Here is a 7,676-nt window from a genome sequence, read left to right on the forward strand (position 1 = left end):
GTGTTTTTGTAATGAGAGGATGGGTGACCGTCATGTCTTTATCACAGGACACACTTGCTAAATGGATTTGTTTGCTCTGAGGAGGAAAGAGAGAGGGGGGAGTGGTGCTGGAGACATGGATGCAGACAGGGGTCATGGACTTGGCATAACTCAGTCTTGGAGGTGATATCCCATCACCTGTACCCACTTCAATTCCCATGAATCCAGAGGCTGAGCCCCCTTGAGGTGAGGGGTGAACCGGTTCTGGGCAGCAGGATGCTGTGGTACCTCGGAGTCTCTGTGAGACCCCAACACTAGACACACTTGGCCCTTTTGAAATCTTAGGAGAAGCCTTGGGAAGTTGTATGGCAGAGGGGAGCAGAGATTAGAGATTAATTAGAGATTAATTAAACCCTAGAGATTAGATGCTACCCTACTTTCCAGAAAAGACTGGGCACACCATGAGTTGCACAATGATGGGACCAGGGTCCAAAAGCTGCTGAGAGGGAAGGACTGGTTGTGAATGCATTTTTGAAGGCTCCAAGCTGGAACTCTAGTGGCACCAAGCAGGGCAGATGCTGGTGGGGATGTTTGGGTAGTTGTTGGTGAACACCTGCGCACCTGAGATGGGTAGGCATGGAGGAGAAATCGGCAGCCCATAGGGCTGTCGAAAGTGGTCTTATGTGAAAAGAGGCTCAGGTATGGGCACAGGAAATGACATCATTGCCTTGACAATGGATCAAACAGAACATGGAACCCTGGTATCCAGGCACCCACTTCACTGACCAAGCCATCCGAGCTCACTTGGTTGGAGCCACTGGAGGGAGAAGGATGTTCTCCTGTGGTTGCAGACAATGCCGAGCCTCAGGCTCCCAGGAATCTCAGGGGGGCCAACTAGCCCTTTTGTGGATACACTGGGTGAGGCTTCATCTTAGACGCCAGAGCCTCTGGCGATTGTCGCAGAGGAGCTCAAGAGTAACAGTGAGTAGCACAGGGCAGGTGAGCCCAGCAGGCCCTCTAGTCTGATCCCTGATGAATGGCCCAGGACTCCTATTCTGACTCTGTGTGTGTGTGTGTGTGTGTGTGTGTGTGTGTGTGTGTGTGTGTTCCTACTGATGGGAACTGTCCCATTGTGCTTTGACTCTAGTGTATTGGCACAAGTCATTTTTCTGTTTGTCACCATTTCCATTTTGAACCCACCATTCTTGGTCCCAACCCAGGGTGAAAATGATCAGAACACGGAGGAGCCCTTCAGGGTTCAGAGCCTTGAACCTTACAGGCAGGACCAGCTTAGGAATGAGCTCCTGCCTGTCATTTGTGGGAGGGACCTACATTTCAGCAGCAACATGGGGTTAATCTCCTGGGATTTCATCCCCACCCAGCAGGTGCTGGATCTCTTGTTCCCAAAACAGCCACCTTCTTCAGTCTTTACTCCTGGTGCCACTCCACATCCTCCAAGGGGACAAGAACCTCAGGTTCTGGATGGATGTTGTAGAATGCCCACAGAGCCAACTGCCAGGCTGGGTGGGGTGCAGTTGCTGGGCTTTGCTGATGTTGTCATCCCCCACAGTTCTTGGAACCTTCTGTGGCAGTGGCATCCAGGACCCCAGCAGCTGTGAGTAGCAGCTCCTCACTGCTTCACTCCAGCGAGCAGGTGGAAGACAGCCGCGTTGTTCACGTCCTCCTAGAGGGACAGAGCCTGAGGGAGACAAAGCGCATCCCGGTAAGCCCGACAGCAGGGCTGCCTCCTGGGTGTCCACACAGTGGAAGGCAGGAGACACAGCCAACCCCAAGGCTATGGTGGAAAATAAAGAAGAGAGAGGTCCTTCTTAAGGGCTTGACCTGAGGAGGGAGAGCATCAGCATGCCCAGCTTCAGTGGTGAGTGGGCCTGTGTATTGTGGGTTTTGCAGGCCAGAAGTGCAGACGGAAGTGCTGTGGACAGATGAAGGCAGAGATATGTCCAGGGTGCAGGCTGCAGTGCCTAGAACTTGGTATTCTCAATGAGTGAAGTTGGAGCAGAGGAGGTGGCAGTGACTTGTCACATGTGTAGGAGGGGATGTGTTCCTGGTGGCAGGGAAGAGAACCTCCTTAGCATGACTAGGTGTAGGAATTTGGGGTCGGGATCACCTGGGGGGTCATGCCAAAGCTTCGGAATGTTAGGCTTTGCATGTATGTAAATACGGAGCTAAAGGGGTTCTTGGCAGAATTTCTATGGATGTGCAGTAGACACGCTAATGCTGCAGGTGTCCAGCTGCAGAGGAGACATGTTCAGTGACTGCCAGTGCTGAGTCAAGTACATCATGACAACCAGACCCGCACCGAGCTTCCAGAGGCCAGGGCCTCTCAAAGCTATCATGAAGCACTCAAGTGCACACTCTTGTATCTGAGTCTGTTTTGTGTCGTGGCAGTCAGGACCCAAATTTTCAGTGCATCTGCCTCTTCCACCCACAAAGGCAGCCTGCATCCCAGATCACACTTGGTGCGCAGATCCCTGGCCCATTGCTCTCATCTCAGTGAGATGAGAGTGTGTCTGTGCATAGGCAGTTTGGTCCTTTGACATGAGTGGAATGTGGCTCCCCAGGGGGAGGGGAGATGGCAGGTACAGGCAGATATTTGTACCAGGATTGTTCTAGTAGCACATTGCAAGAACCCAGGTGGTATATGGAGGACACACTCAGGTAGCAGGATAACAACATTGTGCCCTTGTATATGTAGCTGAGATTTCTCCTGAATGTTTGACCACAGTCTTCTGGGTAGCTCTTCTAAAAGCCATTCTCTGATAACATTTGTCCCACCCTGATCCAGGTGACCTTTCAAGAGACGGTGACAAGCCTCATCCGCAGGGCCTTGGACCAAAATTTGTTGCAGCATGAGGATATGGACAACTTTGAGCTGCTGTATATGATGTCTGAGGATGGAGAGTAAGTAGGACAATCAGACAGTGGGGAGACATGATCCACAGTGGGCTCAGGATAACTGACAGCCAAGAGAAAGTGGGCCTTGGCCCCAAAATACCAAAGTGTGATGGGCCTGGCGGAGACTCTCAGGGGTTGTGGGTGTTTTGTGGTATAATCCTTGAGTGCCACCTAACAATTCTCTCCACTTCGCTCTGCAGAAATCAAGGTCTCTGACCACTCACTCGTGTGTCTGTCCATGAATCTGGGAATACAATATTTCATGGTGAGGAAACGCCCCCAGGTCAAGGGAAAGGAGGTAAACACCTACCTTATTCAAGCTGTGCATGTGCTGCCATTCCACTCCGACCTGAGGAAATAAGAAGCCTCAGCACCTGGACATATTTGCTGGAAGCCCATAGAGCCAACTGACAGTCTGGGGTGGCTTTCTGTTTCTGGGTTTGCTGATGTTCCATCCCCCACAGTTCTCAGAATCAACCTGCAAGTCCTCCAGGCCGCTTTCCCACAAGCAGGTGGGAGACACCTGCTTAATTCGTGTCCACTTAGAAACACAAAGTCCAGAGATGGCCAAGAGTGTTCTGGTAAGCCTGGGAGCAGGGGTGTCCCGTGGTGCTTACACCTGGGTGGGGAGCAGACACTGGTCCAATACCATGGACTACTCATGCCCTCTTGAATTTGGAGCTTCTGGATGATCAGGAGGATAGATGGGAATCAAGAAGGGAGAGGTCAGTGTGAAGGGCTGGAGCTGAGATGAGCGAGTGCAGCAGCTTGTCCACTGCCATGTCTGAGGGAGTCTGTGTGTCAGGTGGCAGCATGCAGTCCAGAAGGGCAGGGACAGGTATGGGTGACAGATGAGAATAGGACAGGAACTAGGTTGCAGGTTCCCTTGTATGGGATGCTGACATCTATGGAGGAGGACAGCAGTGTGAGGTTCTCCATGTTCCTTGAACAAGGAGCTGAGAGAGTCTCTCTGCAGAGTCGATATGGATGTGGAGCAAGCACACTAAATGTCCAGGTAACCCAATGACCACCCTTGCCGGATGAGGTGGCCTCCTACATCCCAGCCAGCACTGAGCCTCTGGAGGCCAGGAGCTCTCGTGGCTATCTTTCAGCTCTCCTGTGTGTGGTCATGTTCCTGGGTCTGTTTTTGGCCCTGGCAATCCAGACCAAAGCCTCTAGGTTTTGTGCCTAGGCCATTCCCAATGCCGCCTGCATCCTCGGGCAGACCTGGGATCTTGGAGGCTATTGTCCCATTCCTCCCAACTTGTGGGATGAGATTGCATCTGTATGCAGGTAGTGGGGTCCTTTCACTCCGAGAGGAGTGCAGCTCCACAAAGAGCAATGGCAGGCCCAGGAAGTCCTATGTACAAGGATTGGGCTAGTAGCCTGTGGGAAGAGCCCACACGATGAGCAGGAGGTCAGCCTCGGGTAGTAGGGTCATGGATGTTGCCCTTGTATTTAGAGTGGAGGTGCCTCCAGAATGCCCCTGCCCACTGTCCTTGAGTAGTCACTTCAAGGCCCATTTCCTGAAGGCCTGTCTCCCATGCTGCTCCAGGTGACCTGCCACGATAGGGCTCCTGTCGTCATCCGCAGCGCCCTCGACCTACACTTCCTTACTGAGGAGAATCCAGAGGATTATGAGCTGGGCCAAATCATCTCTCGCCGTCAGAGTAAGTGAGACAATCAGATAGCAGAGAGCAAGGGTCAGGATGTGGACTCAGGTCAACTCTTAGCAACAAAGAGTAGTCTCTGACCCCCAAGAACACTCCAACAGGTGTGTTGGGTTCGTGCACAAAGCCAACTGCACTTCTGCTGGTGGAAGGTCTTGAGGTCCAATGGTATACCCCGGTGGTGGATATTGCAGCTCCCCACCAGGTGCCCTCCCCTGGACATGAACAGGCATCCAAAGCTGACATCTTTGAGGAGTGAGGAGGAAAGCCTCTCTCCAGGAGCAGTATGTTTTCATGGTCTGGGATAGGAGTGGTTTCAAAGGAACATGGGAATGCATGGGCTAAAGAGGGAACTGGCATTTTGTGGACTGAAGCAGTACTATTGAAAGCCTTCTGTGTGACCAAAAAACCACTGCCTGGGCAGAGCATTGCCAGGATTCTAGCAAGCAGTAACAGGATGAAATTGGGAAGAAAACACAGCCTGGGAGACAGCCTGAATCATCTGTTTTTGCATAAATTCCATGGTCTTACGCACCTGAGTCCACTAGGCAAGGAGTGATCACAATAGCCAGGTTGTGATCCCTAACTAAAGTCAGATGAGGGCTTCCTGAGCACGTAGCCACAGAGCTCATCTGATAATAATGCCAGCGCTTTTTCGTTGGTTGGTTGGTTGGTTTTTGTGAGCCAAACACCACAGCAGCCATTATCCCAGCCTATGTACCCTGAAGACCACCATCCCTATGAGTTCTAGGATCACTTGTCTCCTATCTTAACCTACTGTTAGGTTAGTAGAGTCTATGGAAGAGGAAGTCTGTCTGGGGCCTTGGTAGCCTAAGAAATTCATAGCAGAGATCTCCACATCCAACCCAGAAGGGATGGAGAACAGGCTCTAGGTTAGAGGAGGGCGACAGGAAACACATGTTCAGAGGAAGGAGAAGCGGCTGTTGTATTCCCCCACTCGGGGTCATGGCACCACTGGGCCATACGCCATGTTGGAGGGAAGCAGTCCCTTTGCTGGTCTTTGGAACCATTGTTCTCAGTAGGGCAGTATTTGGAATGTGGCCTCCATTCTCAGAAGCCTGGTTCACATGGAGGCGGGCTCCACCAACGCAGAAGCATGGCTCTAACGTGGTATCCGTGCTGGTCAGCCTGTCCTCACTGTGGCCATACTTGAGGAAAATAACTCAGAGGAGGAATCCTAGGCCTTTTTTCTCTGGGTTTCATAGCTTTCTCTTTGGTTGTGCACTGAGGCTGTCCATAAAGCTCTAGTGTGTGGCAGTGGAGAGCTCCTCAGCCCTTGCCACAAAGGCATAGACTGGGAGAGAGAGAACGAGGCTGGCAGAGAGGGAGAGAGAGAAAGATGGAGAGGGAGGACCTCTCCTTGGAGAATGAGGATTCAGTGGAGCCAAGAGGAACAAGGTACTGTTGCCCAGGGCACAACCCTGTTTAGGTCTTACTCCAACCATGCTCAACCTTTCTTCCAGTCCCTCCCACCCCCCAGTAGTGCATTCATCTTGAATGAGAATTTCATGTTGACATCAGAGCACTCACCATCCAATGCTTCCCTCCAAACCCACCTATGAAGATGGCTCATGTGGGGACTGAATCTTCGGCACAGGAGCCTTTTGTGGGAGATTTCAGATGCAAACCCTAGTGGTGTGCTTTGGCAGATGCAAGAGGACCTGAGATATTCTGGAGTCCAAAGCCTTCGGTAGGAACAGACATTAGGTCTGTTGAAGTGCTCTGCCTAGTTCTTCCTCAGGGAGGACTGTGGAGGCTGTCTTTGTTGGTATTGGTGCTGAATTGGAGAGCTCTCAGGTGTGTGGCTCTGGCCTTTTCTGGCACAGGCTCTCAGATGTTGGCGTGTCCTAGGGAGCACCTCCTGAGTGCCACCTTCTTTTTGTACACCCCTCTCTCCCCAGAGCTGAGGATTCCAGCAGAGGCCAACGTATTTGATGCCAAGAATCCTCACAAAAAATCCAACTTTGTGCTGAGGAAAAGGAGCCTCTCCCAAAAGAATGATGGGTGGATCGAGCCTCAACCTCCCTCTCGTCCTGCAAAGAAGGCTCCTGCCCTCCTGAGGATGCTTGCAAAACCATTCTGTTGCTGTGTGCCTGGGCGGGGCTGAGGCAGCCCAGGAATATTTACATTGATTACTATTTTCTTCAAAGTTTGAATCTATAGTTTGCCATTGTCCTTGACCTTGTTTAGTAACACAGTTGTTACTCTATCCTGTATTTGTTGTTTCCATTAATATATTATTATTATTTTAAAATATATATGTTTTTGTTACCTGATCTACTGTGATGATTTGAGTATACTAAATGTAGCAGTGATTCCTAAAGGACACATCCAAACCAACAGGAAGGAATGCTTCATTCTATCAGCAAGAACTTTGGTTTTTAGGAGTTTGGCAGATGGCATTATCTGAGTCAGTTTTCCAATGGGGGCAATGAAGTATCAGCTATGATGGTACAAACACAAACAAAGACACACAAACACACACAAGATCACACACACTCACTGAGAGATAGATAGACAGATGGAGTTGGTCTCTGCTGAAATACTTTGGAGACATGGTTCTGATTTCTCCCCTTTTGGAGTATTTTCAATTGCACAAGGTGTCTTGCAAATGAACCCATGTCTGAGGAAGACATGCATGTGTACTTCACATGCCACTTTTCACATAGCAGGAAGGTCATGTAATATTTTTCATGCAGCTGTCTTTTGACTGTGAACCATCCCATGAGGTCAGCTGTGGAATTTTCAACTTGTAGCATCACAATGGGGATCCACTCTTTGGATTTGGGGATATTTCCGATTTTCTTGATTCAGATTGGAATGATATATATATATATATTAGTTTTTGATGAAAATTCTGCATTTGATGGTAATGAATGTCGTGCATCTAGGAATCTGTAGAGTGCAGACAATGAATGGATGCCTACTGTTGTCTGGACTGGTCTGAAAAGTCCTGTAGCATCTGAGCATGTGTGAGGGCTGTACAGGTCTTGCCAAAAGTCCAGGTCAGATGATCCTGCACAAAGCTGAACTCCTAGTGGTCTCCACAACAGTGTAAGGGCCAAGGAGAAACACACTTCCACACAGAAG

This window comes from Urocitellus parryii, chromosome Y (assembly GCF_045843805.1).
Source record: "Urocitellus parryii isolate mUroPar1 chromosome Y, mUroPar1.hap1, whole genome shotgun sequence".
Lineage (NCBI taxonomy): Eukaryota > Metazoa > Chordata > Mammalia > Rodentia > Sciuridae > Urocitellus > Urocitellus parryii.